Raw genomic sequence first — 26,854 nt, 5'->3', positions numbered from 1 at the left:
TTAAAATTGTTCAATAGGGTTTGGGATTCTGGCCAACTTCCATCAGTGTGGAAACAAGCAATTATAATTCCTGTTCCAAAACCAGGGAAAGACCCCTCAGATCCATCTAGTTATAGACCTATTGCATTAACATCGCATTTGTGCAAGATAATGGAGAGAATGTTCACAGAGAGGCTTACGTACTTCCTTGAAAGTAAAGTTCTTTTGTCTCCGTGTCAAAGTGGGTTCCGTAAGGGTCGGAATACTATGGATTCAGACCACCTACTACACAGCAACTCTATAGCTACCTTTCTGTAAGTACAAAGCTCACTCGTCTAAAAGCCCCTGTGAAACTGTTATGTGTCACGGGGGCTACTGTAGTAAATCCTTTTTGTATTTATTATATTTTATAACGTTATGTATAGCGCATCGGCAAATTAATTAAATGTTGTTATAAATCAGTTGTTTTCAAACTGTGGGGCGCGCCCCCCCTGGGGGGCGCCAGAGTTCTTCAGGGGGGGCGCGACGTGAGAAAAGAATAAACCCGAAAAAAAAACTGAAAGTCGATGATTCAAATCATCAGTCGTACTTCAACTGTAGAAGTAACATAACTAAATCAATTGTCAACCGTTTATCTTCGTGCAAACCATTTAACAAATCTACACACTTGTATCTTCAATAATATCTAAACAGAATTTCGATATCATTTAAAATTTCTTCAGAATCACAGTTTTAGTTTCATACCGCTTTGTTCTATTTCATGTAGGCTACGCCGTCTAGGCTTCGCCTTATGGGCTTGTCCCGTGCGCGCGCCCGCGCGCGCTGAAAATTCAAACTATGCACCTATCAGCGTGGGCACCGCCCACATTTCCCACGGTATCGTGTCTATATAACGCGGTGTATACCGTCGCTCATCCTCCCTTTTCTTTCAGCACTTGTGCTTATCAGCGAGAAATTGAGAACTACTATTAAGAAGATGAGAACTTCAACACGGATCTCCCAAGCCGGTGGCAGCGGCTCGGGCGAGGCCGCGGACAAACGGCCCTTTTCAGGGCCACCTGAGAGCGCTCCTAGAGCTAGGTCCTTTTCAGGACTCCTATGCGCCTCCTGTCCCGCCTCCCTGGCACCGGGTGACGGGCACTTGGCGTGCTTTTGGTGCCTCGGCGCCGACCACGCCGCGGCTGCTATGGCGGCCCCCGTCTCCTGTGTCGCCTGCCGGGAGCTGCCTGAAGAGGGGATCCTCTCCAGGCATCTCTTCTTTTCCCCTGCGGTGGAAATGGCTGACGCCATCGACCTATTCGGACCTGACGTCGACGATGGCATCATCGACGCCTCCCTGGACGACGTCTTCGGCGACTCGGCGTCCGGTTTTTCCCGCTCTCGGGTTACAACCGCCACCGTCATACAACACGAGGGTCCGCGCCGGATGACCGATCTCTTCCGGGAGATCATGGGTGAGGCGGCGGCCATCAAAGGGATTCCCATGCCGGCCCCGCCTCTCGCCCCCGTATCTGACGATATGCAGGGCGAGTGCTTTCGCACCCCATCTTTTTCCCGGCGGGTTACCCAGTGCCCCTTGTTCCCGCCTTTGCAGCACTTGTTTATTGCTGCCGGTGAGGACCCTTCGACCCTGAAGGCTCCGGTAAGATCCTACACGGATTTCACCAACGTGGAGGGGTGGGCCGATGCTCAGGCGAGGGGGATCCCTCGTCTGGAGCCTCCCCTGGCAGCGCTTCTCTGTCCGGGCGCCGGATGGCTCCTTAACGAAAAGCCGCTGCCCCCCGACCGCCTCCAGAAGCAGATTGTCGGCCTAACGGACAGGGTGTTCGTTTGTGCCTCTCAATCCGCGGCGGCGGTCAACAACATCGCCCTGCTCTCCTCTGCCATGGTCTCCTTGTCGGCTGACAGGGAGGCCTACGGCCCGGAGGAAGCCGCGAGATGGCTGGCGGTTTCCCGCTTTTCCAGCGCCATCCTCCAGTTATGCCAGCCGATAGCCGTTTCGGCCGGCCAGCATATGGCGTGGGCTACCATGATTCAAAGGGTCATATGGCTCTCCCACACTGCGGTGCCGGAACGAGAGCGGGCCAGCCTCGTCCAGGGTCCACTAGCGCCAGATGGCCTATTTGGTCCCAGGTTCTCCGAGGTGCTCGCGCACCAGCAGTCAGTCCGTGAGGATCGTTCCCGGTTCGGGACGATTCTCACGGGCTCCTCCCGCCAGCAGGCTGAGAGGAAGCGGGGTCTAGGCCGGTCCCAGCGTTCCATGGGGCCGCCTCCGACTCCAGCCCCGGTGCAGCAGCCGCAGCCGCCACGGACCGGGAAGTTCCGGACGCTTGCTCCTACTTTTTCTTTCCCTATTAAAGAAAAGAGTAAAGACCGTTCGGCCGAACGGCAGTACATGGTACCTAAAGAGCGATATTCCCCAGGCCACCTGCGCCCTACGCTTGTGGTGCGCTCCTCCATGTTGCCTCTTTCCCCCTCTCAGCCCGGTGGCTGTAGGGTGGCGGTCGGACGGCGTGTTCACATGGCCTCTGGTTCACCTGCTTCTAAGAAGCGGCGTCCCTTGGAGCCTCGTGGACGGATCAGAGACTCGTTGCACGGTCTCCTGGTTCCCCACATTATAGGTGAGGAGATGGGTCCGCGCGCTGTGGCTACAGCCTGCGGACAGCGCATGCGCACAGGTGCTGCGGCCGGACGGCTCGCTCCCTGTTCAGCGGGCACGAGCGCGACGTCTAGACAGCTCGTTGTTTTTACAACTGCTAGTTGTGGTACGTCTCCTACGCTCGCTGAGCCTCCTCCCTTTCGTGGGAAGCCCCCCTTGGTCCACACGCAGTGTGAAGGCGGTAGGGGCAGAGGAATACGGGTTATTCCTGGACGGTCTTCCTCAGCTGTCGGCTCGCCCTCTCTCCAACCGCTATGCGTGTTGGCAAGAGCGGTGCGTTCTGCCATCGTGGTTGGACACCACGTTGAGATGGGGCCATCCCATACAGTTCAAGCGTCGTCCCCCACCCTTTATGGGGTTGGTGGAGACCACGCTACGGGACCCGGCTGCGAGCACGGCTCTGGCAGCAGAGGTGGCACGTCTCTTGGTAAAGGGGGCCATCACTGTCGTTCCCCCCAACGAGTCTCACCTAGGTTTTTATTCCCGCTACTTCCTGGTTTCCAAGAAGTCAGGGGAAATGAGACCTATTCTGGATCTTCGCGTGTTCAACAGATTCGTTGCCACGAGGAAGTTCAGAATGCTCACGGTCGGAGCATTGTTCCGGTGTGTGAGAGAGGACGATTGGTTCACATCCCTGGATCTCAAGGATGCTTACTTCCACGTCCCTGTTCGGCAGGCGCACAGGAAGTTTCTCCGCTTTGCCTTTATGGGGATGGCGTACGAGTACCAGTGTCTGCCGTTCGGCTATTCCCTGGCGCCGCGCACCTTCTCGAAGTGTGTGGAGACGGCGTTGGAACCGCTCAGACGTCAGGGAAAGAGGATTCTCTTCTACCTAGACGATCTGCTTATTCTGAGCAACTCAGAAGAGACCGCGAGAAGGGACACCATGTTGGTGATAAACCATCTCTCCTTCCTGGGTTTTGCCATCAACTGGGAGAAGAGCTCCCCGCTCCCCAGCCGGCAGACAGTCTACTTGGGGCTCTGCCTAGACTCAGCCACCATGACTGCGATGCTTTCGCCTCCTCGGCGAGACGCCATCCTGTCGGCGCTCTCCCGTTTTCACGTTCGCAGAAACGTGACCGCACTGTCCACCATGCGCCTGTTGGGGCTGATGGCAGCTGCCCACCCCGTGGTCCCCCTGGGTCTGCTTTTTATGCGCAGACTCCAGCGGTGGTTTGCTCGCCAACGGTTGGACCCCAGGCGACACAAGCTCAGGGTGCTCCTCGTCCCCCGTTCGGTGTCGCCAGACCTGGAATATTGGAAAGGACCCTCCGCCCTTCTCAAGGGTGTTCCACTGGGCAGGGTGGCGTCCTACGTAGTGGTCTTCACGGACGCCTCGTTGACGGGTTGGGGAGGAACGTGCCTCTCTCACTCGGTCCGAGACGAGTGGCGCACGCCCCCTACAGCACACATAAATGTGTTGGAGCTCGACGCTGTGAGGAAAGTGCTGTTGCATTTCTTTCACCTGGTGCGCGGCCGCCACGTTCTGATCAGGACAGACAGCGTGTCGGCGGCGGCGTACATCAACAGACAGGGGGGAGTCCGCTCCCCTGCTCTCCACCGAAAGGCGGTCGAGCTCTGGCTTTGGGCTCATCAGTATCTCCGCAGTCTGAGAGCCCTGCATATCGCGGGCGCCCAGAACTTTGGGGCGGACCTCATGTCTCGAGGCGGTCCCCGCCGAGACGAGTGGCGGTTACATCCCGACATTGTCAGACTGATCTGGCAGAGGTTCGGGACAGCGCAGGTGGACCTCTTCGCGTCCCGGGAGAACACGCACTGCAGGTGGTGGTTCTCCCTCAGCCCTCGGGATCTTCCCCCGTTGGGGGTAGATGCGTTGGCACACACACCTTGGCCGCGGACTCTCTTGTATGCGTTTCCCCCGCTCCAGCTGATCCTTCCTCTTCTGGAACGGGTCAGACAGGAGAGACTGTCCCTGATATTAGTGGCCCCGGAGAACCGTGCAGCTCTGTGGTTTCCAGAGCTTGCCGCGCTCTCGCGGTCGGCGCCTTGGCCAGTACCATTCAGGCCGGATGCGCTTTCACAGGCCCACGGGACGGTGCACCACCCGCCCGATGTCTCGGGACGGCTGTTGGTTTGGCTCCTGAGAGGTTGATCCTGCAGGGCAAAGGTTTGCCTGAGACGGTTATCAACACTATTCAGAGTGCTCGTGCGCCTTCTACTTCTTCCCTCTATGCGGCGAAGTGGTGCGCCTTCTCTAATTGGTGTGAGACGAACCACGCTGTCCCATCTCAATGCGAGGTGGGAAGCGTGCTTTCGTTTCTGCAAAACTTATTGGAAAAAGGTTTGGCCTTCTCCACTATCAAGGTCTATGCGGCAGCCGTTTCGGCTGGCCATGCAGGCTGTGATGGTGGACCGATCTTCAGCCATCCACTGGTCAAGAGATTCTTGCGTGGGGCTAGACGGGTTAGGCCTGTTTCACGCGTGCTTACACCACGCTGGGATCTCCCCACCGTGTTGCGCGGATTGTCCAGGGATCCTTTCGAGCCTCTCTCCCAGGCCCCTTTGGATGCCCTGTCATTCAAGACGGCGCTCTTGTTGGCCTTGGTTTCTGCCAAGCGGGCCGGTGAGCTAACCGCTCTGTCTGTCAGCCCGAGTTGCTTGTTGCTAAACGAGGACAGCTCCTTCGCGTTGCTCAGACCTAATCCTGCGTTCCTCCCGAAGAACATTAATAGTTATTTTCGGTCGAGGGATATTGTGCTTAAGGCTTTTCACCCCCCGCCTCATTCTAGTGAGGCGGAGGCGGAGTTGCATCTCCTGTGCCCGGTTCGGGCGTTGGCTATGTACGTGAATCGCTCGGCAGCGTTCCGCTCCACACAACAGTTGTTTGTGTGTTATAGCGACGCTAGCAGGGGCCGCGCTCTCTCTAAGCAGCGGTTTTCTCGCTGGGTATGTGAGGGTGTTTGCCTAGCCTACTCTCGGCAGGGCTTGGCGCCACCGTTGGGCGTTAAAGCTCACTCCACACGGAGCGTGGCCGCTTCAACGGCTCTACTCAAGGGCGTTTCGGTGGAAGACATCTGCGCGGCTGCGTCTTGGTCTTCCCCCGGCCCCTTTGTCCGTTTTTACATGTTAGACATGTCCAGGGGCTCACTCGGCAACTCTGTGCTAGAGTCCGGGACCCCTTTTACGGCTTAAGAATATAGACATGTTCTTTAAAGCGGCGTGGTTGGATTTCCTCTCGCCGGCTGGCGAGTTGGTCTTGATTACCAGTCTCTTACTCTCCCACCTTTTTTCAAATGAAAAACAAGGCTAGGGGGTTTTCTATTGGCTCGCCAATTGTCTGGTGGTTTTGTTTACCAGTGAGGCACTCCCGCCGTTTTCTTCAAATAAGAAACGGCCGAGAGAGTCCCATTATTGAAGAGCCGAATTCGGTAGCTCCGCCCCCGGTGGTAGCGGACCTAATGGAAACCGTGTTGCTCTGGTTTTTCTTTTCCTTTTCATGGGTTCCATGAAGCACGGAATAGAGCCGGAGTCTTTACAGACTCACTTTTTTCTCCCTTGATCATTGCCTTGCTTGATCTAGGAGGAATTAGTTTTTATAAAGCTGTTGTGTTTTACACTTCCTTGGCTTTTTGAGTCTTAATGTGCTCTGGTGACTTAGGTCGTTTTGACTGGGGTCCAGCAGGAGTACATTGATCGGGCTCCGCTCGCAGCTTCACCTTAGCCCATAAGGCGAAGCCTAGACGGCGTAGCCTACATGAAATAGAACGATAGTTATGTTATTATAACTCTAGTTCTATGATTGTAGGCGTAGCCGTCTAGTTTCCCACCTGCTGTACCCTCCAAATGCTGAAAGAAAAGCGTGGAGGATGAGCGACGGTATACACCGCGTTATATAGACACGATACCGTGGGAAATGTGGGCGGTGCCCACGCTGATAGGTGCATAGTTTGAATTTTGAGCGCGCGCAAGCGCGCGCACGGGACAAGCCCATAAGGCGAAGCCTAGACGGCTATGCCTACAATCATAGAACTAGAGTTATAATAACATAACTATCGTTCTAATCCTGCTCACAGCGTTGTATGTTAATATTCTGTGATGAGTTTCTTGACATGACATCTGCCCAAACTAGGTGGGTAAGAAGATGTAGTCAAAATCCGATGCTGTTATCGCCGAATATGTTCTAATCTTGCTCACAGCTATTAACTCTAAATCAATCAAAAAATTGTCATTTATATAGGTCAAGGAAATAAAGGATGATAATGAATTTGTGGTTTCACGTTGATACACCTCTATGAAGATGTTTGAACTGATGTTTTATTCTGCGTTTAAGAACTTCTATATTTTCAACGCTTGTCCTCTGGGACCTTTTTTAAAATTTCCCATTGGATTTTAATTATTGCCGCTGTGATGGCCGAGAGGTTAAGGCGTTGGACTCGAAATCCAATGGGGTTTCCCCGCGCAGGTTCAAATCCTGCTCACAGCGAATCTATTCAATGGAACCATTCCGTCCTCATTTGATTATCTCAAAGGAGAAATTTAAAGTTGTGGATTCATTCCTTTACTTTTGAACCTCCGCTATGAAGATTGTTAAAACACTTATTATACTGGGTATTGAGGACCGTCTTTTTTCACTGCATGTAATTGGGAAACTTTGCCAATAAAATCCGGGTTTACTCCAAAAATATGAATCTGTTATGAAGCAGTGTTTAAGGCATTAGACTCGAAAACTCAGTGGGAATAGCGAAAGCTCAAATACTTCACATATACCTGTCTGCTGAGATTTTTGACTAGATCAACCAATCGACAAGCCCTAGCGATTCTTAAAGGCCAATCCAACTTGACCAACAGATGTTCCCTTTGTTTCATTCATAAAGGTCTTATGATGAGAGAGGGGTGATGAATTTACATCCAAAATCCAACGGTTTCGACCCTGGCCGGTTGAAATTCTACCAGGGGCATCTTATTAGAAACTAATCCGGTTATGGAAAATTTGTCTTGTAAATTTGACAAACAAAAATGAAGTTTGAAGCTGGAAACGGATGTTTCAATGTATAACAAGGGCCACTTTAATCTATCCCAGGTCCCTTGGGACTCTTTTTGAATAAAATGCCAAAAAATGACCAAAAATTGTTATTTATATAGGTCAAGGAAATAAAGGATGATAATGAATTTGTGGTTTCACGTTGATACACCTCTATGAAGATGTTTGAACTGATGTTTTATTCTGAGTTTAAGAACTTCTATATTTTCAACGCTTGTCATCAGGGTCTTTTTTTCAAATTTCCCATTGGTATACATGTATTGACGCTGTGATGGCCGAGAGGTTAAGGCGTTGGACTCGAAATCCAATGGGGTTTCCCCGCGCAGGTTTGATTCCTGCTCAAAGCGATTCTTTTCAATGGAACCATTCCGTCCTCATTTGATTATCTCAAAGGAGAAATTTAAAGTTGTGGATTCATTCCTTTCCATTTGAACCTCCGCTATGAAGATTGTTAAAACACTTGTTATACTGGGTATTGAGGACCGTCTTTGTTCACTGCATGTGATTGGGAAACTTTTGCCAATAAAATCTGGGTTCACACCAAAAATATGAATGTGTTATGAAGCAGTGTCTAAGGCATTAGACTCGAAAACTCAGTGGGAATAGCGAAAGCTCAAATACTTCACATATACCTGTCTGCTGAGATTTTTGACTAGATCAACCAATCGACAAGCCCGAGAAATTCTTAAAGGCCAATCCAAGTTGACCAACAGTTATTCCCTTTGTTTCATTCATAAAGGTCTTATGATGAGAGAGGGGTAATGAATTTACATCCAAAATCCAACGGTTTCGATCCGGGCCGGTTCAAATTCTACCAGGGGCATCTTATTAGAAACTAATCCGGTTATGGAAAATTTGTCTTGTAAATTTGACAAACAAAAATGAAGTTTGAAGCTGGAAACGGATGTTTCAATGCGTAACAAGGGCCACTTTAATCTATCCCAGGTCCCTTGGGACTCTTTTTGAATAAAATGCCATTTGGGTATGTGTCAATTGTGCTGTGATGGCCGAGTGGGTAAGGCGTTGGACTTGAAATCCAATGGGTGTTACCCGTGCAGGTTCTAATCTTGCTCACAGCGTTGTATGTTAATATTCTGTGTTGAGTTTCTTGAAATGACATCTGCCCAAACTAGGTGGGTAAGAAGATGTAGTCAAAATCTGATGCTGTTATCGCCGAATATGTTCTAATCTTGCTCACAGCTATTAACTCTAAATCAATCAAAAAATTGTCATTTATATAGGTCAAGGAAATAAAGGATGATAATGAATTTGTGGTTTCACGTTGATACACCTCTATGAAGATGTTTGAACTGATGTTTTATTCTGCGTTTAAGAACTTCTATATTTTCAACGCTTGTCCTCTGGGACCTTTTTTAAAATTTCCCATTGGATTTTATTTATTGCCGCTGTGATGGCCGAGAGGTTAAGGCGTTGGACTCGAAATCCAATGGGGTTTCCCCGCGCAGGTTCAAATCCTGCTCACAGCGAATCTATTCAATGGAATCATTCCGTCCTCATTTGATTATCTCAAAGGAGAAATTTAAAGTTGTGGATTCATTCCTTTACTTTTGAACCTCCGCTATGAAGATTGTTAAAACACTTATTATACTGGGTATTGAGGACCGTCTTTTTTCACTGCATGTAATTGGGAAACTTTGCCAATAAAATCCGGGTTTACTCCAAAAATATGAATCTGTTATGAAGCAGTGTTTAAGGCATTAGACTCGAAAACTCAGTGGGAATAGCGAAAGCTCAAATACTTCACATATACCTGTCTGCTGAGATTTTTGACTAGATCAACCAATCGACAAGCCCTAGCGATTCTTAAAGGCCAATCCAACTTGACCAACAGATGTTCCCTTTGTTTCATTCATAAAGGTCTTATGATGAGAGAGGGGTGATGAATTTACATCCAAAATCCAACGGTTTCGATCCTGGCCGGTTGAAATTCTACCAGGGGCATCTTATTAGAAACTAATCCGGTTATGGAAAATTTGTCTTGTAAATTTGACAAACAAAAATGAAGTTTGAAGCTGGAAACGGATGTTTCAATGTATAACAAGGGCCACTTTAATCTATCCCAGGTCCCTTGGGACTCTTTTTGAATAAAATGCCAAAAAATGACCAAAAATTGTTATTTATATAGGTCAAGGAAATAAAGGATGATAATGAATTTGTGGTTTCACGTTGATACACCTCTATGAAGATGTTTGAACTGATGTTTTATTCTGAGTTTAAGAACTTCTATATTTTCAACGCTTGTCATCAGGGTCTTTTTTTCAAATTTCCCATTGGTATACATGTATTGACGCTGTGATGGCCGAGAGGTTAAGGCGTTGGACTCGAAATCCAATGGGGTTTCCCCGCGCAGGTTCGATTCCTGCTCACAGCGATTCTTTTCAATGGAACCATTCCGTCCTCATTTGATTATCTCAAAGGAGAAATTTAAAGTTGTGGATTCATTCCTTTCCATTTGAACCTCCGCTATGAAGATTGTTAAAACACTTGTTATACTGGGTATTGAGGACCGTCTTTGTTCACTGCATGTGATTGGGAAACTTTTGCCAATAAAATCTGGGTTCACACCAAAAATATGAATGTGTTATGAAGCAGTGTCTAAGGCATTAGACTCGAAAACTCAGTGGGAATAGCGAAAGCTCAAATACTTCACATATACCTGCCTGCTGAGATTTTTGACTAGATCAACCAATCGACAAGCCCGAGAAATTCTTAAAGGCCAATCCAAGTTGACCAACAGTTATTCCCTTTGTTTCATTCATAAAGGTCTTATGATGAGAGAGGGGTAATGAATTTACATCCAAAATCCAACGGTTTCGATCCGGGCCGGTTCAAATTCTACCAGGGGCATCTTATTAGAAACTAATCCGGTTATGGAAAATTTGTCTTGTAAATTTGACAAACAAAAATGAAGTTTGAAGCTGGAAACGGATGTTTCAATGCGTAACAAGGGCCACTTTAATCTATCCCAGGTCCCTTGGGACTCTTTTTGAATAAAATGCCATTTGGGTACATGTCAATTATGCTGTGATGGCCGAGTGGGTAAGGCGTTGGACTCGAAATCCAATGGGTGTTACCCGTGCCGGTTCTAATCCTGCTCACAGCGTTGTATGTTAATATTCTGTGTTGAGTTTCTTGACATGACATCTGCCCAAACTAGGTGGGTAAGAAGATGTAGTCAAAATCCGATGCTGTTATCGCCGAATATGTTCTAATCTTGCTCACAGCTATTAACTCTAAATCAATCAAAAAATTGTCATTTATATAGGTCAAGGAAATAAAGGATGATAATGAATTTGTGGTTTCACGTTGATACACCTCTATGAAGATGGTTGAACTGATGTTTTATTCTGCGTTTAAGAACTTTTATATTTTCAACGCTTGTCCTCAGGGACCTTTTTTAAAATTTCCCATTGTGTACTATTTATTGCAGCTGTGATGGCCGAGAGGTTAAGGCGTTGGACTCGAAATCCAATGGGGTTTCCCCGCGCAGGTTCGAATCCTGATCACAGCGATTCTTTTCAATGGAACCATTCCGTCCTCATTTGATTATCTCAAAGGAGAAATTTAAAGTTGTGGATTCATTCCTTTCCATTTGAACCTCCGCTATGAAGATTGTTAAAACACTTGTTATACTGGGTATTGAGGACCGTCTTTGTTCACTGCATGTGATTGGGAAACTTTTGCCAATAAAATCTGGGTTCACACCAAAAATATGAATGCGTTATGAAGCAGTGTTTAAGGCATTAGACGCGAAAACTCTGTGTGAATAGCGAAAGCTCAAATACTTCACATATACCTGTCTGCTGAGATTTTTGACTAGATCAACCAATCGACAAGCCCGAGAAATACAGATATTCCCTTTGTTTCATTCATAAAGGTCTAATGATGAGAGAGGGGTAATGAATTTACATCCAAAATCCAACGGTTTCGATCCGGGCCAGTTCAAATTCTACCAGGGGCATCTTATTAGAAACTAATCCGGTTATGGAAAATTTGTCTTGTAAATTTGACAAACAAAAATGAAGTTTGAAGCTGGAAACGGATGTTTCAATGCGTAACAAGGGCCTCTTTAATCTATCCCAGGTCCCTTGGGACTCTTTTTGAATAAGATGCCATTTGGGTACGTGTCAAATGTGCTGTGTTGGCCGAGTGGGTAAGGCGTTGGACTTGAAATCTAATGGGTGTTACCCGCGCAGGTTCTAATCCTGCTCACAGCGTTGTATGTTAATATTCTGTGATGAGTTTCTTGACATGACATCTGCCCAAACTAGGTGGGTAAGAAGATGTAGTCAAAATCCGATGCTGTTATCACCGAATATGTTCTAATCTTGCTCACAGCTATTAACTCTAAATCAATCAAAAAATTGTCATTTATATAGGTCAAGGAAATAAAGGATGATAATGAATTTGTGGTTTCACGTTGATACACCTCTATGAAGATGTTTGAACTGATGTTTTATTCTGCGTTTAAGAACTTCTATATTTTCAACGCTTGTCCTCTGGGACCTTTTTTAAAATTTCCCATTGGATTTTATTTATTGCCGCTGTGATGGCCGAGAGGTTAAGGCGTTGGACTCGAAATCCAATGGGGTTTCCCCGCGCAGGTTCAAATCCTGCTCACAGCGAATCTATTCAATGGAATCATTCCGTCCTCATTTGATTATCTCAAAGGAGAAATTTAAAGTTGTGGATTCATTCCTTTACTTTTGAACCTCCGCTATGAAGATTGTTAAAACACTTATTATACTGGGTATTGAGGACCGTCTTTTTTCACTGCATGTAATTGGGAAACTTTGCCAATAAAATCCGGGTTTACTCCAAAAATATGAATCTGTTATGAAGCAGTGTTTAAGGCATTAGACTCGAAAACTCAGTGGGAATAGCGAAAGCTCAAATACTTCACATATACCTGTCTGCTGAGATTTTTGACTAGATCAACCAATCGACAAGCCCTAGCGATTCTTAAAGGCCAATCCAACTTGACCAACAGATGTTCCCTTTGTTTCATTCATAAAGGTCTTATGATGAGAGAGGGGTGATGAATTTACATCCAAAATCCAACGGTTTCGATCCTGGCCGGTTGAAATTCTACCAGGGGCATCTTATTAGAAACTAATCCGGTTATGGAAAATTTGTCTTGTAAATTTGACAAACAAAAATGAAGTTTGAAGCTGGAAACGGATGTTTCAATGTATAACAAGGGCCACTTTAATCTATCCCAGGTCCCTTGGGACTCTTTTTGAATAAAATGCCATTTGGGTATGTGTCAATTGTGCTGTGATGGCCGAGTGGGTAAGGCGTTGGACTTGAAATCCAATGGGTGTTACCCGTGCAGGTTCTAATCTTGCTCACAGCGTTGTATGTTAATATTCTGTGTTGAGTTTCTTGAAATGACATCTGCCCAAACTAGGTGGGTAAGAAGATGTAGTCAAAATCTGATGCTGTTATCGCCGAATATGTTCTAATCTTGCTCACAGCTATTAACTCTAAATCAATCAAAAAATTGTCATTTATATAGGTCAAGGAAATAAAGGATGATAATGAATTTGTGGTTTCACGTTGATACACCTCTATGAAGATGTTTGAACTGATGTTTTATTCTGCGTTTAAGAACTTCTATATTTTCAACGCTTGTCCTCTGGGACCTTTTTTAAAATTTCCCATTGGATTTTATTTATTGCCGCTGTGATGGCCGAGAGGTTAAGGCGTTGGACTCGAAATCCAATGGGGTTTCCCCGCGCAGGTTCAAATCCTGCTCACAGCGAATCTATTCAATGGAATCATTCCGTCCTCATTTGATTATCTCAAAGGAGAAATTTAAAGTTGTGGATTCATTCCTTTACTTTTGAACCTCCGCTATGAAGATTGTTAAAACACTTATTATACTGGGTATTGAGGACCGTCTTTTTTCACTGCATGTAATTGGGAAACTTTGCCAATAAAATCCGGGTTTACTCCAAAAATATGAATCTGTTATGAAGCAGTGTTTAAGGCATTAGACTCGAAAACTCAGTGGGAATAGCGAAAGCTCAAATACTTCACATATACCTGTCTGCTGAGATTTTTGACTAGATCAACCAATCGACAAGCCCTAGCGATTCTTAAAGGCCAATCCAACTTGACCAACAGATGTTCCCTTTGTTTCATTCATAAAGGTCTTATGATGAGAGAGGGGTGATGAATTTACATCCAAAATCCAACGGTTTCGATCCTGGCCGGTTGAAATTCTACCAGGGGCATCTTATTAGAAACTAATCCGGTTATGGAAAATTTGTCTTGTAAATTTGACAAACAAAAATGAAGTTTGAAGCTGGAAACGGATGTTTCAATGTATAACAAGGGCCACTTTAATCTATCCCAGGTCCCTTGGGACTCTTTTTGAATAAAATGCCAAAAAATGACCAAAAATTGTTATTTATATAGGTCAAGGAAATAAAGGATGATAATGAATTTGTGGTTTCACGTTGATACACCTCTATGAAGATGTTTGAACTGATGTTTTATTCTGAGTTTAAGAACTTCTATATTTTCAACGCTTGTCATCAGGGTCTTTTTTTCAAATTTCCCATTGGTATACATGTATTGACGCTGTGATGGCCGAGAGGTTAAGGCGTTGGACTCGAAATCCAATGGGGTTTCCCCGCGCAGGTTCGATTCCTGCTCACAGCGATTCTTTTCAATGGAACCATTCCGTCCTCATTTGATTATCTCAAAGGAGAAATTTAAAGTTGTGGATTCATTCCTTTCCATTTGAACCTCCGCTATGAAGATTGTTAAAACACTTGTTATACTGGGTATTGAGGACCGTCTTTGTTCACTGCATGTGATTGGGAAACTTTTGCCAATAAAATCTGGGTTCACACCAAAAATATGAATGTGTTATGAAGCAGTGTCTAAGGCATTAGACTCGAAAACTCAGTGGGAATAGCGAAAGCTCAAATACTTCACATATACCTGCCTGCTGAGATTTTTGACTAGATCAACCAATCGACAAGCCCGAGAAATTCTTAAAGGCCAATCCAAGTTGACCAACAGTTATTCCCTTTGTTTCATTCATAAAGGTCTTATGATGAGAGAGGGGTAATGAATTTACATCCAAAATCCAACGGTTTCGATCCGGGCCGGTTCAAATTCTACCAGGGGCATCTTATTAGAAACTAATCCGGTTATGGAAAATTTGTCTTGTAAATTTGACAAACAAAAATGAAGTTTGAAGCTGGAAACGGATGTTTCAATGCGTAACAAGGGCCACTTTAATCTATCCCAGGTCCCTTGGGACTCTTTTTGAATAAAATGCCATTTGGGTACATGTCAATTATGCTGTGATGGCCGAGTGGGTAAGGCGTTGGACTCGAAATCCAATGGGTGTTACCCGTGCCGGTTCTAATCCTGCTCACAGCGTTGTATGTTAATATTCTGTGTTGAGTTTCTTGACATGACATCTGCCCAAACTAGGTGGGTAAGAAGATGTAGTCAAAATCCGATGCTGTTATCGCCGAATATGTTCTAATCTTGCTCACAGCTATTAACTCTAAATCAATCAAAAAATTGTCATTTATATAGGTCAAGGAAATAAAGGATGATAATGAATTTGTGGTTTCACGTTGATACACCTCTATGAAGATGGTTGAACTGATGTTTTATTCTGCGTTTAAGAACTTTTATATTTTCAACGCTTGTCCTCAGGGACCTTTTTTAAAATTTCCCATTGTGTACTATTTATTGCAGCTGTGATGGCCGAGAGGTTAAGGCGTTGGACTCGAAATCCAATGGGGTTTCCCCGCGCAGGTTCGAATCCTGATCACAGCGATTCTTTTCAATGGAACCATTCCGTCCTCATTTGATTATCTCAAAGGAGAAATTTAAAGTTGTGGATTCATTCCTTTCCATTTGAACCTCCGCTATGAAGATTGTTAAAACACTTGTTATACTGGGTATTGAGGACCGTCTTTGTTCACTGCATGTGATTGGGAAACTTTTGCCAATAAAATCTGGGTTCACACCAAAAATATGAATGCGTTATGAAGCAGTGTTTAAGGCATTAGACGCGAAAACTCTGTGTGAATAGCGAAAGCTCAAATACTTCACATATACCTGTCTGCTGAGATTTTTGACTAGATCAACCAATCGACAAGCCCGAGAAATACAGATATTCCCTTTGTTTCATTCATAAAGGTCTAATGATGAGAGAGGGGTAATGAATTTACATCCAAAATCCAACGGTTTCGATCCGGGCCAGTTCAAATTCTACCAGGGGCATCTTATTAGAAACTAATCCGGTTATGGAAAATTTGTCTTGTAAATTTGACAAACAAAAATGAAGTTTGAAGCTGGAAACGGATGTTTCAATGCGTAACAAGGGCCTCTTTAATCTATCCCAGGTCCCTTGGGACTCTTTTTGAATAAGATGCCATTTGGGTACGTGTCAAATGTGCTGTGTTGGCCGAGTGGGTAAGGCGTTGGACTTGAAATCTAATGGGTGTTACCCGCGCAGGTTCTAATCCTGCTCACAGCGTTGTATGTTAATATTCTGTGATGAGTTTCTTGACATGACATCTGCCCAAACTAGGTGGGTAAGAAGATGTAGTCAAAATCCGATGCTGTTATCACCGAATATGTTCTAATCTTGCTCACAGCTATTAACTCTAAATCAATCAAAAAATTGTCATTTATATAGGTCAAGGAAATAAAGGATGATAATGAATTTGTGGTTTCACGTTGATACACCTCTATGAAGATGTTTGAACTGATGTTTTATTCTGCGTTTAAGAACTTCTATATTTTCAACGCTTGTCCTCTGGGACCTTTTTTAAAATTTCCCATTGGATTTTATTTATTGCCGCTGTGATGGCCGAGAGGTTAAGGCGTTGGACTCGAAATCCAATGGGGTTTCCCCGCGCAGGTTCAAATCCTGCTCACAGCGAATCTATTCAATGGAATCATTCCGTCCTCATTTGATTATCTCAAAGGAGAAATTTAAAGTTGTGGATTCATTCCTTTACTTTTGAACCTCCGCTATGAAGATTGTTAAAACACTTATTATACTGGGTATTGAGGACCGTCTTTTTTCACTGCATGTAATTGGGAAACTTTGCCAATAAAATCCGGGTTTACTCCAAAAATATGAATCTGTTATGAAGCAGTGTTTAAGGCATTAGACTCGAAAACTCAGTGGGAATAGCGAAAGCTCAAATACTTCACATATACCTGTCTGCTGAGATTTTTGACTAGATCAACCAATCGACAAGCCCTAGCGATTCTTAAAGGCCAATCCAACTTGACCAACAGATGTTCCCTTTGTTTCATTCATAAAGGTCTTATGATGAGAGAGGGGTGATGAATTTACATCCAAAATCCAACGGTTTCGATCCTGGCCGGTTGAAATTCTACCAGGGGCATCTTATTAGAAACTAATCCGGTTATGGAAAATTTGTCTTGTAAATTTGACAAACAAAAATGAAGTTTGAAGCTGGAAACGGATGTTTCAATGTATAACAAGGGCCACTTTAATCTATCCCAGGTCCCTTGGGACTCTTTTTGAATAAAATGCCAAAAAATGACCAAAAATTGTTATTTATATAGGTCAAGGAAATAAAGGATGATAATGAATTTGTGGTTTCACGTTGATACACCTCTATGAAGATGTTTGAACTGATGTTTTATTCTGAGTTTAAGAACTTCTATATTTTCAACGCTTGTCATCAGGGTCTTTTTTTCAAATTTCCCATTGGTATACATGTATTGACGCTGTGATGGCCGAGAGGTTAAGGCGTTGGACTCGAAATCCAATGGGGTTTCCCCGCGCAGGTTCGATTCCTGCTCACAGCGATTCTTTTCAATGGAACCATTCCGTCCTCATTTGATTATCTCAAAGGAGAAATTTAAAGTTGTGGATTCATTCCTTTCCATTTGAACCTCCGCTATGAAGATTGTTAAAACACTTGTTATACTGGGTATTGAGGACCGTCTTTGTTCACTGCATGTGATTGGGAAACTTTTGCCAATAAAATCTGGGTTCACACCAAAAATATGAATGTGTTATGAAGCAGTGTCTAAGGCATTAGACTCGAAAACTCAGTGGGAATAGCGAAAGCTCAAATACTTCACATATACCTGTCTGCTGAGATTTTTGACTAGATCAACCAATCGACAAGCCCGAGAAATTCTTAAAGGCCAATCCAAGTTGACCAACAGTTATTCCCTTTGTTTCATTCATAAAGGTCTTATGATGAGAGAGGGGTAATGAATTTACATCCAAAATCCAACGGTTTCGATCCGGGCCGGTTCAAATTCTACCAGGGGCATCTTATTAGAAACTAATCCGGTTATGGAAAATTTGTCTTGTAAATTTGACAAACAAAAATGAAGTTTGAAGCTGGAAACGGATGTTTCAATGCGTAACAAGGGCCACTTTAATCTATCCCAGGTCCCTTGGGACTCTTTTTGAATAAAATGCCATTTGGGTACATGTCAATTATGCTGTGATGGCCGAGTGGGTAAGGCGTTGGACTCGAAATCCAATGGGTGTTACCCGTGCCGGTTCTAATCCTGCTCACAGCGTTGTATGTTAATATTCTGTGTTGAGTTTCTTGACATGACATCTGCCCAAACTAGGTGGGTAAGAAGATGTAGTCAAAATCCGATGCTGTTATCGCCGAATATGTTCTAATCTTGCTCACAGCTATTAACTCTAAATCAATCAAAAAATTGTCATTTATATAGGTCAAGGAAATAAAGGATGATAATGAATTTGTGGTTTCACGTTGATACACCTCTATGAAGATGGTTGAACTGATGTTTTATTCTGCGTTTAAGAACTTTTATATTTTCAACGCTTGTCCTCAGGGACCTTTTTTAAAATTTCCCATTGTGTACTATTTATTGCAGCTGTGATGGCCGAGAGGTTAAGGCGTTGGACTCGAAGTCCAATGGGGTTTCTCCGCGCAGGTTCGAATCCTGATCACAGCGATTCTTTTCAATGGAACCATTCCGTCCTCATTTGATTATCTCAAAGGAGAAATTTAAAGTTGTGGATTCATTCCTTTCCATTTGAACCTCCGCTATGAAGATTGTTAAAACACTTGTTATACTGGGTATTGAGGACCGTCTTTGTTCACTGCATGTGATTGGGAAACTTTTGCCAATAAAATCTGGGTTCACACCAAAAATATGAATGCGTTATGAAGCAGTGTTTAAGGCATTAGACGCGAAAACTCTGTGTGAATAGCGAAAGCTCAAATACTTCACATATACCTGTCTGCTGAGATTTTTGACTAGATCAACCAATCGACAAGCCCGAGAAATACAGATATTCCCTTTGTTTCATTCATAAAGGTCTAATGATGAGAGAGGGGTAATGAATTTACATCCAAAATCCAACGGTTTCGATCCGGGCCAGTTCAAATTCTACCAGGGGCATCTTATTAGAAACTAATCCGGTTATGGAAAATTTGTCTTGTAAATTTGACAAACAAAAATGAAGTTTGAAGCTGGAAACGGATGTTTCAATGCGTAACAAGGGCCTCTTTAATCTATCCCAGGTCCCTTGGGACTCTTTTTGAATAAGATGCCATTTGGGTACGTGTCAAATGTGCTGTGTTGGCCGAGTGGGTAAGGCGTTGGACTTGAAATCTAATGGGTGTTACCCGCGCAGGTTCTAATCCTGCTCACAGCGTTGTATGTTAATATTCTGTGATGAGTTTCTTGACATGACATCTGCCCAAACTAGGTGGGTAAGAAGATGTAGTCAAAATCCGATGCTGTTATCACCGAATATGTTCTAATCTTGCTCACAGCTATTAACTCTAAATCAATCAAAAAATTGTCATTTATATAGGTCAAGGAAATAAAGGATGATAATGAATTTGTGGTTTCACGTTGATACACCTCTATGAAGATGTTTGAACTGATGTTTTATTCTGCGTTTAAGAACTTCTATATTTTCAACGCTTGTCCTCTGGGACCTTTTTTAAAATTTCCCATTGGATTTTATTTATTGCCGCTGTGATGGCCGAGAGGTTAAGGCGTTGGACTCGAAATCCAATGGGGTTTCCCCGCGCAGGTTCAAATCCTGCTCACAGCGAATCTATTCAATGGAATCATTCCGTCCTCATTTGATTATCTCAAAGGAGAAATTTAAAGTTGTGGATTCATTCCTTTACTTTTGAACCTCCGCTATGAAGATTGTTAAAACACTTATTATACTGGGTATTGAGGACCGTCTTTTTTCACTGCATGTAATTGGGAAACTTTGCCAATAAAATCCGGGTTTACTCCAAAAATATGAATCTGTTATGAAGCAGTGTTTAAGGCATTAGACTCGAAAACTCAGTGGGAATAGCGAAAGCTCAAATACTTCACATATACCTGTCTGCTGAGATTTTTGACTAGATCAACCAATCGACAAGCCCTAGCGATTCTTAAAGGCCAATCCAACTTGACCAACAGATGTTCCCTTTGTTTCATTCATAAAGGTCTTATGATGAGAGAGGGGTGATGAATTTACATCCAAAATCCAACGGTTTCGATCCTGGCCGGTTGAAATTCTACCAGGGGCATCTTATTAGAAACTAATCCGGTTATGGAAAATTTGTCTTGTAAATTTGACAAACAAAAATGAAGTTTGAAGCTGGAAACGGATGTTTCAATGTATAACAAGGGCCACTTTAATCTATCCCAGGTCCCTTGGGACTCTTTTTGAATAAAATGCCAAAAAATGACCAAAAATTGTTATTTATATAGGTCAAGGAAATAAAGGATGATAATGAATTTGTGGTTTCACGTTGATACACCTCTATGAAGATGTTTGAACTGATGTTTTATTCTGAGTTTAAGAACTTCTATATTTTCAACGCTTGTCATCAGGGTCTTTTTTTCAAATTTCCCATTGGTATACATGTATTGACGCTGTGATGGCCGAGAGGTTAAGGCGTTGGACTCGAAATCCAATGGGGTTTCCCCGCGCAGGTTCGATTCCTGCTCACAGCTATTCTTTTCAATGGAACCATTCCGTCCTCATTTGATTATCTCAAAGGAGAAATTTAAAGTTGTGGATTCATTCCTTTCCATTTGAACCTCCGCTATGAAGATTGTTAAAACACTTGTTATACTGGGTATTGAGGACCGTCTTTGTTCACTGCATGTGATTGGGAAACTTTTGCCAATAAAATCTGGGTTCACACCAAAAATATGAATGTGTTATGAAGCAGTGTCTAAGGCATTAGACTCGAAAACTCAGTGGGAATAGCGAAAGCTCAAATACTTCACATATACCTGTCTGCTGAGATTTTTGACTAGATCAACCAATCGACAAGCCCGAGAAATTCTTAAAGGCCAATCCAAGTTGACCAACAGTTATTCCCTTTGTTTCATTCATAAAGGTCTTATGATGAGAGAGGGGTAATGAATTTACATCCAAAATCCAACGGTTTCGATCCGGGCCGGTTCAAATTCTACCAGGGGCATCTTATTAGAAACTAATCCGGTTATGGAAAATTTGTCTTGTAAATTTGACAAACAAAAATGAAGTTTGAAGCTGGAAACGGATGTTTCAATGCGTAACAAGGGCCACTTTAATCTATCCCAGGTCCCTTGGGACTCTTTTTGAATAAAATGCCATTTGGGTACATGTCAATTATGCTGTGATGGCCGAGTGGGTAAGGCGTTGCACTCGAAATCCAATGGGTGTTACCCGTGCCGGTTCTAATCCTGCTCACAGCGTTGTATGTTAATATTCTGTGTTGAGTTTCTTGACATGACATCTGCCCAAACTAGGTGGGTAAGAAGATGTAGTCAAAATCCGATGCTGTTATCGCCGAATATGTTCTAATCTTGCTCACAGCTATTAACTCTAAATCAATCAAAAAATTGTCATTTATATAGGTCAAGGAAATAAAGGATGATAATGAATTTGTGGTTTCACGTTGATACACCTCTATGAAGATGGTTGAACTGATGTTTTATTCTGCGTTTAAGAACTTTTATATTTTCAACGCTTGTCCTCAGGGACCTTTTTTAAAATTTCCCATTGTGTACTATTTATTGCAGCTGTGATGGCCGAGAGGTTAAGGCGTTGGACTCGAAATCCAATTGGGTTTCCCCGCGCAGGTTCGAATCCTGATCACAGCGATTCTTTTCAATGGAACCATTCCGTCCTCATTTGATTATCTCAAAGGAGAAATTTAAAGTTGTGGATTCATTCCTTTCCATTTGAACCTCCGCTATGAAGATTGTTAAAACACTTGTTATACTGGGTATTGAGGACCGTCTTTGTTCACTGCATGTGATTGGGAAACTTTTGCCAATAAAATCTGGGTTCACACCAAAAATATGAATGCGTTATGAAGCAGTGTTTAAGGCATTAGACGCGAAAACTCTGTGTGAATAGCGAAAGCTCAAATACTTCACATATACCTGTCTGCTGAGATTTTTGACTAGATCAACCAATCGACAAGCCCGAGAAATACAGATATTCCCTTTGTTTCATTCATAAAGGTCTAATGATGAGAGAGGGGTAATGAATTTACATCCAAAATCCAACGGTTTCGATCCGGGCCAGTTCAAATTCTACCAGGGGCATCTTATTAGAAACTAATCCGGTTATGGAAAATTTGTCTTGTAAATTTGACAAACAAAAATGAAGTTTGAAGCTGGAAACGGATGTTTCAATGCGTAACAAGGGCCTCTTTAATCTATCCCAGGTCCCTTGGGACTCTTTTTGAATAAGATGCCATTTGGGTACGTGTCAAATGTGCTGTGTTGGCAGAGTGGGTAAGGCGTTGGACTTGAAATCTAATGGGTGTTACCCGCGCAGGTTCTAATCCTGCTCACAGCGTTGTATGTTAATATTCTGTGATGAGTTTCTTGACATGACATCTGCCCAAACTAGGTGGGTAAGAAGATGTAGTCAAAATCCGATGCTGTTATCACCGAATATGTTCTAATCTTGCTCACAGCTATTAACTCTAAATCAATCAAAAAATTGTCATTTATATAGGTCAAGGAAATAAAGGATGATAATGAATTTGTGGTTTCACGTTGATACACCTCTATGAAGATGTTTGAACTGATGTTTTATTCTGCGTTTAAGAACTTCTATATTTTCAACGCTTGTCCTCTGGGACCTTTTTTAAAATTTCCCATTGGATTTTATTTATTGCCGCTGTGATGGCCGAGAGGTTAAGGCGTTGGACTCGAAATCCAATGGGGTTTCCCCGCGCAGGTTCAAATCCTGCTCACAGCGAATCTATTCAATGGAATCATTCCGTCCTCATTTGATTATCTCAAAGGAGAAATTTAAAGTTGTGGATTCATTCCTTTACTTTTGAACCTCCGCTATGAAGATTGTTAAAACACTTATTATACTGGGTATTGAGGACCGTCTTTTTTCACTGCATGTAATTGGGAAACTTTGCCAATAAAATCCGGGTTTACTCCAAAAATATGAATCTGTTATGAAGCAGTGTTTAAGGCATTAGACTCGAAAACTCAGTGGGAATAGCGAAAGCTCAAATACTTCACATATACCTGTCTGCTGAGATTTTTGACTAGATCAACCAATCGACAAGCCCTAGCGATTCTTAAAGGCCAATCCAACTTGACCAACAGATGTTCCCTTTGTTTCATTCATAAAGGTCTTATGATGAGAGAGGGGTGATGAATTTACATCCAAAATCCAACGGTTTCGATCCTGGCCGGTTGAAATTCTACCAGGGGCATCTTATTAGAAACTAATCCGGTTATGGAAAATTTGTCTTGTAAATTTGACAAACAAAAATGAAGTTTGAAGCTGGAAACGGATGTTTCAATGTATAACAAGGGCCACTTTAATCTATCCCAGGTCCCTTGGGACTCTTTTTGAATAAAATGCCAAAAAATGACCAAAAATTGTTATTTATATAGGTCAAGGAAATAAAGGATGATAATGAATTTGTGGTTTCACGTTGATACACCTCTATGAAGATGTTTGAACTGATGTTTTATTCTGAGTTTAAGAACTTCTATATTTTCAACGCTTGTCATCAGGGTCTTTTTTTCAAATTTCCCATTGGTATACATGTATTGACGCTGTGATGGCCGAGAGGTTAAGGCGTTGGACTCGAAATCCAATGGGGTTTCCCCGCGCAGGTTCGATTCCTGCTCACAGCGATTCTTTTCAATGGAACCATTCCGTCCTCATTTGATTATCTCAAAGGAGAAATTTAAAGTTGTGGATTCATTCCTTTCCATTTGAACCTCCGCTATGAAGATTGTTAAAACACTTGTTATACTGGGTATTGAGGACCGTCTTTGTTCACTGCATGTGATTGGGAAACTTTTGCCAATAAAATCTGGGTTCACACCAAAAATATGAATGTGTTATGAAGCAGTGTCTAAGGCATTAGACTCGAAAACTCAGTGGGAATAGCGAAAGCTCAAATACTTCACATATACCTGTCTGCTGAGATTTTTGACTAGATCAACCAATCGACAAGCCCGAGAAATTCTTAAAGGCCAATCCAAGTTGACCAACAGTTATTCCCTTTGTTTCATTCATAAAGGTCTTATGATGAGAGAGGGGTAATGAATTTACATCCAAAATCCAACGGTTTCGATCCGGGCCGGTTCAAATTCTACCAGGGGCATCTTATTAGAAACTAATCCGGTTATGGAAAATTTGTCTTGTAAATTTGACAAACAAAAATGAAGTTTGAAGCTGGAAACGGATGTTTCAATGCGTAACAAGGGCCTCTTTAATCTATCCCAGGTCCCTTGGGACTCTTTTTGAATAAGATGCCATTTGGGTACGTGACAAATGTGCTGTGTTGGCCGAGTGGGTAAGGCGTTGGACTTGAAATCTAATGGGTGTTACCCGCGCAGGTTCTAATCCTGCTCACAGCGTTGTATGTTAATATTCTGTGATGAGTTTCTTGACATGACATCTGCCCAAACTAGGTGGGTAAGAAGATGTAGTCAAAATCCGATGCTGTTATCACCGAATATGTTCTAATCTTGCTCACAGCTATTAACTCTAAATCAATCAAAAAATTGTCATTTATATAGGTCAAGGAAATAAAGGATGATAATGAATTTGTGGTTTCACGTTGATACACCTCTATGAAGATGTTTGAACTGATGTTTTATTCTGCGTTTAAGAACTTCTATATTTTCAACGCTTGTCCTCTGGGACCTTTTTTAAAATTTCCCATTGGATTTTATTTATTGCCGCTGTGATGGCCGAGAGGTTAAGGCGTTGGACTCGAAATCCAATGGGGTTTCCCCGCGCAGGTTCAAATCCTGCTCACAGCGAATCTATTCAATGGAATCATTCCGTCCTCATTTGATTATCTCAAAGGAGAAATTTAAAGTTGTGGATTCATTCCTTTACTTTTGAACCTCCGCTATGAAGATTGTTAAAACACTTATTATACTGGGTATTGAGGACCGTCTTTTTTCACTGCATGTAATTGGGAAACTTTGCCAATAAAATCCGGGTTTACTCCAAAAATATGAATCTGTTATGAAGCAGTGTTTAAGGCATTAGACTCGAAAACTCAGTGGGAATAGCGAAAGCTCAAATACTTCACATATACCTGTCTGCTGAGATTTTTGACTAGATCAACCAATCGACAAGCCCTAGCGATTCTTAAAGGCCAATCCAACTTGACCAACAGATGTTCCCTTTGTTTCATTCATAAAGGTCTTATGATGAGAGAGGGGTGATGAATTTACATCCAAAATCCAACGGTTTCGATCCTGGCCGGTTGAAATTCTACCAGGGGCATCTTATTAGAAACTAATCCGGTTATGGAAAATTTGTCTTGTAAATTTGACAAACAAAAATGAAGTTTGAAGCTGGAAACGGATGTTTCAATGTATAACAAGGGCCACTTTAATCTATCCCAGGTCCCTTGGGACTCTTTTTGAATAAAATGCCAAAAAATGACCAAAAATTGTTATTTATATAGGTCAAGGAAATAAAGGATGATAATGAATTTGTGGTTTCACGTTGATACACCTCTATGAAGATGTTTGAACTGATGTTTTATTCTGAGTTTAAGAACTTCTATATTTTCAACGCTTGTCATCAGGGTCTTTTTTTCAAATTTCCCATTGGTATACATGTATTGACGCTGTGATGGCCGAGAGGTTAAGGCGTTGGACTCGAAATCCAATGGGGTTTCCCCGCACAGGTTCGATTCCTGCTCACAGCGATTCTTTTCAATGGAACCATTCCGTCCTCATTTGATTATCTCAAAGGAGAAATTTAAAGTTGTGGATTCATTCCTTTCCATTTGAACCTCCGCTATGAAGATTGTTAAAACACTTGTTATACTGGGTATTGAGGACCGTCTTTGTTCACTGCATGTGATTGGGAAACTTTTGCCAATAAAATCTGGGTTCACACCAAAAATATGAATGTGTTATGAAGCAGTGTCTAAGGCATTAGACTCGAAAACTCAGTGGGAATAGCGAAAGCTCAAATACTTCACATATACCTGTCTGCTGAGATTTTTGACTAGATCAACCAATCGACAAGCCCGAGAAATTCTTAAAGGCCAATCCAAGTTGACCAACAGTTATTCCCTTTGTTTCATTCATAAAGGTCTTATGATGAGAGAGGGGTAATGAATTTACATCCAAAATCCAACGGTTTCGATCCGGGCCGGTTCAAATTCTACCAGGGGCATCTTATTAGAAACTAATCCGGTTATGGAAAATTTGTCTTGTAAATTTGACAAACAAAAATGAAGATTGAAGCTGGAAACGGATGTTTCAATGCGTAACAAGGGCCACTTTAATCTATCCCAGGTCCCTTGGGACTCTTTTTGAATAAAATGCCATTTGGGTACTTGCCCATCGTGCTGTGATGGCCGAGTGGTTAAGGCGTTGGACTTGAAATCCAATGGGTGTTACCCGCGCAGGTTCAAATCCTGCTCACAGCGTTGTATGTTAATATTCCGTGTTGAGTTTCTTGACATCACATCTGGCCAAACTAGTCTTGTAAATTTGACAAACAAAAATGAAGTTTGAAGCTGGAAACGGATGTTTCAATGTATAACAAGGGCCACTTTAATCTATCCCAGGTCCCTTGGGACTCTTTTTGAATAAAATGCCAAAAAATGACCAAAAATTGTTATTTATATAGGTCAAGGAAATAAAGGATGATAATGAATTTGTGGTTTCACGTTGATACACCTCTATGAAGATGTTTG

The 26,854-nt window shown here is 43.0% G+C and overlaps 31 non-coding genes across 31 annotated transcripts; all 31 read left to right on the top strand.

The window, feature by feature from the left end:
- Positions 1–7,000: 7,000 nt before the first annotated feature.
- Positions 7,001–7,082, top strand: trnas-cga (transfer RNA serine (anticodon CGA)). The gene has a single exon. It is a non-coding gene; the product is annotated as a tRNA-Ser (tRNA).
- Positions 7,083–7,905: 823 nt separating this feature from the next.
- trnas-cga (transfer RNA serine (anticodon CGA)) lies at positions 7,906–7,987 on the top strand. Its single transcript has one exon. It is a non-coding gene; the product is annotated as a tRNA-Ser (tRNA).
- A 650-nt stretch (positions 7,988–8,637) lies between these two features.
- On the top strand, positions 8,638–8,719 carry trnas-uga (transfer RNA serine (anticodon UGA)). Its single transcript has one exon. It is a non-coding gene; the product is annotated as a tRNA-Ser (tRNA).
- Positions 8,720–9,045: 326 nt separating this feature from the next.
- On the top strand, positions 9,046–9,127 carry trnas-cga (transfer RNA serine (anticodon CGA)). The gene has a single exon. It is a non-coding gene; the product is annotated as a tRNA-Ser (tRNA).
- An 823-nt stretch (positions 9,128–9,950) lies between these two features.
- On the top strand, positions 9,951–10,032 carry trnas-cga (transfer RNA serine (anticodon CGA)). The gene has a single exon. It is a non-coding gene; the product is annotated as a tRNA-Ser (tRNA).
- Positions 10,033–10,682: 650 nt separating this feature from the next.
- trnas-cga (transfer RNA serine (anticodon CGA)) lies at positions 10,683–10,764 on the top strand. The gene has a single exon. It is a non-coding gene; the product is annotated as a tRNA-Ser (tRNA).
- A 326-nt stretch (positions 10,765–11,090) lies between these two features.
- On the top strand, positions 11,091–11,172 carry trnas-cga (transfer RNA serine (anticodon CGA)). The gene has a single exon. It is a non-coding gene; the product is annotated as a tRNA-Ser (tRNA).
- Positions 11,173–11,796: 624 nt separating this feature from the next.
- trnas-uga (transfer RNA serine (anticodon UGA)) lies at positions 11,797–11,878 on the top strand. Its single transcript has one exon. It is a non-coding gene; the product is annotated as a tRNA-Ser (tRNA).
- Positions 11,879–12,204: 326 nt separating this feature from the next.
- Positions 12,205–12,286, top strand: trnas-cga (transfer RNA serine (anticodon CGA)). Its single transcript has one exon. It is a non-coding gene; the product is annotated as a tRNA-Ser (tRNA).
- Positions 12,287–12,935: 649 nt separating this feature from the next.
- Positions 12,936–13,017, top strand: trnas-uga (transfer RNA serine (anticodon UGA)). Its single transcript has one exon. It is a non-coding gene; the product is annotated as a tRNA-Ser (tRNA).
- Positions 13,018–13,343: 326 nt separating this feature from the next.
- Positions 13,344–13,425, top strand: trnas-cga (transfer RNA serine (anticodon CGA)). Its single transcript has one exon. It is a non-coding gene; the product is annotated as a tRNA-Ser (tRNA).
- An 823-nt stretch (positions 13,426–14,248) lies between these two features.
- trnas-cga (transfer RNA serine (anticodon CGA)) lies at positions 14,249–14,330 on the top strand. Its single transcript has one exon. It is a non-coding gene; the product is annotated as a tRNA-Ser (tRNA).
- Positions 14,331–14,980: 650 nt separating this feature from the next.
- On the top strand, positions 14,981–15,062 carry trnas-cga (transfer RNA serine (anticodon CGA)). Its single transcript has one exon. It is a non-coding gene; the product is annotated as a tRNA-Ser (tRNA).
- Positions 15,063–15,388: 326 nt separating this feature from the next.
- On the top strand, positions 15,389–15,470 carry trnas-cga (transfer RNA serine (anticodon CGA)). The gene has a single exon. It is a non-coding gene; the product is annotated as a tRNA-Ser (tRNA).
- Positions 15,471–16,094: 624 nt separating this feature from the next.
- trnas-uga (transfer RNA serine (anticodon UGA)) lies at positions 16,095–16,176 on the top strand. The gene has a single exon. It is a non-coding gene; the product is annotated as a tRNA-Ser (tRNA).
- Positions 16,177–16,502: 326 nt separating this feature from the next.
- Positions 16,503–16,584, top strand: trnas-cga (transfer RNA serine (anticodon CGA)). The gene has a single exon. It is a non-coding gene; the product is annotated as a tRNA-Ser (tRNA).
- An 823-nt stretch (positions 16,585–17,407) lies between these two features.
- On the top strand, positions 17,408–17,489 carry trnas-cga (transfer RNA serine (anticodon CGA)). Its single transcript has one exon. It is a non-coding gene; the product is annotated as a tRNA-Ser (tRNA).
- Positions 17,490–18,139: 650 nt separating this feature from the next.
- On the top strand, positions 18,140–18,221 carry trnas-cga (transfer RNA serine (anticodon CGA)). Its single transcript has one exon. It is a non-coding gene; the product is annotated as a tRNA-Ser (tRNA).
- Positions 18,222–18,547: 326 nt separating this feature from the next.
- trnas-cga (transfer RNA serine (anticodon CGA)) lies at positions 18,548–18,629 on the top strand. Its single transcript has one exon. It is a non-coding gene; the product is annotated as a tRNA-Ser (tRNA).
- A 624-nt stretch (positions 18,630–19,253) lies between these two features.
- On the top strand, positions 19,254–19,335 carry trnas-uga (transfer RNA serine (anticodon UGA)). The gene has a single exon. It is a non-coding gene; the product is annotated as a tRNA-Ser (tRNA).
- A 326-nt stretch (positions 19,336–19,661) lies between these two features.
- On the top strand, positions 19,662–19,743 carry trnas-cga (transfer RNA serine (anticodon CGA)). Its single transcript has one exon. It is a non-coding gene; the product is annotated as a tRNA-Ser (tRNA).
- An 823-nt stretch (positions 19,744–20,566) lies between these two features.
- trnas-cga (transfer RNA serine (anticodon CGA)) lies at positions 20,567–20,648 on the top strand. The gene has a single exon. It is a non-coding gene; the product is annotated as a tRNA-Ser (tRNA).
- A 650-nt stretch (positions 20,649–21,298) lies between these two features.
- Positions 21,299–21,380, top strand: trnas-cga (transfer RNA serine (anticodon CGA)). Its single transcript has one exon. It is a non-coding gene; the product is annotated as a tRNA-Ser (tRNA).
- Positions 21,381–21,706: 326 nt separating this feature from the next.
- Positions 21,707–21,788, top strand: trnas-cga (transfer RNA serine (anticodon CGA)). The gene has a single exon. It is a non-coding gene; the product is annotated as a tRNA-Ser (tRNA).
- A 624-nt stretch (positions 21,789–22,412) lies between these two features.
- trnas-uga (transfer RNA serine (anticodon UGA)) lies at positions 22,413–22,494 on the top strand. The gene has a single exon. It is a non-coding gene; the product is annotated as a tRNA-Ser (tRNA).
- Positions 22,495–22,820: 326 nt separating this feature from the next.
- Positions 22,821–22,902, top strand: trnas-cga (transfer RNA serine (anticodon CGA)). Its single transcript has one exon. It is a non-coding gene; the product is annotated as a tRNA-Ser (tRNA).
- Positions 22,903–23,725: 823 nt separating this feature from the next.
- trnas-cga (transfer RNA serine (anticodon CGA)) lies at positions 23,726–23,807 on the top strand. Its single transcript has one exon. It is a non-coding gene; the product is annotated as a tRNA-Ser (tRNA).
- Positions 23,808–24,457: 650 nt separating this feature from the next.
- Positions 24,458–24,539, top strand: trnas-uga (transfer RNA serine (anticodon UGA)). Its single transcript has one exon. It is a non-coding gene; the product is annotated as a tRNA-Ser (tRNA).
- Positions 24,540–24,865: 326 nt separating this feature from the next.
- Positions 24,866–24,947, top strand: trnas-cga (transfer RNA serine (anticodon CGA)). The gene has a single exon. It is a non-coding gene; the product is annotated as a tRNA-Ser (tRNA).
- An 823-nt stretch (positions 24,948–25,770) lies between these two features.
- On the top strand, positions 25,771–25,852 carry trnas-cga (transfer RNA serine (anticodon CGA)). Its single transcript has one exon. It is a non-coding gene; the product is annotated as a tRNA-Ser (tRNA).
- A 650-nt stretch (positions 25,853–26,502) lies between these two features.
- trnas-uga (transfer RNA serine (anticodon UGA)) lies at positions 26,503–26,584 on the top strand. Its single transcript has one exon. It is a non-coding gene; the product is annotated as a tRNA-Ser (tRNA).
- The last annotated feature ends 270 nt before the right edge of the window (positions 26,585–26,854 follow it).

This window comes from Gadus morhua, chromosome 1 (assembly GCF_902167405.1).
Source record: "Gadus morhua chromosome 1, gadMor3.0, whole genome shotgun sequence".
NCBI lineage: Eukaryota > Metazoa > Chordata > Actinopteri > Gadiformes > Gadidae > Gadus > Gadus morhua.
The sequence above is the reverse complement of the archived record's forward strand: the minus strand, read 5'-3'. Positions and strand labels throughout refer to the sequence as shown.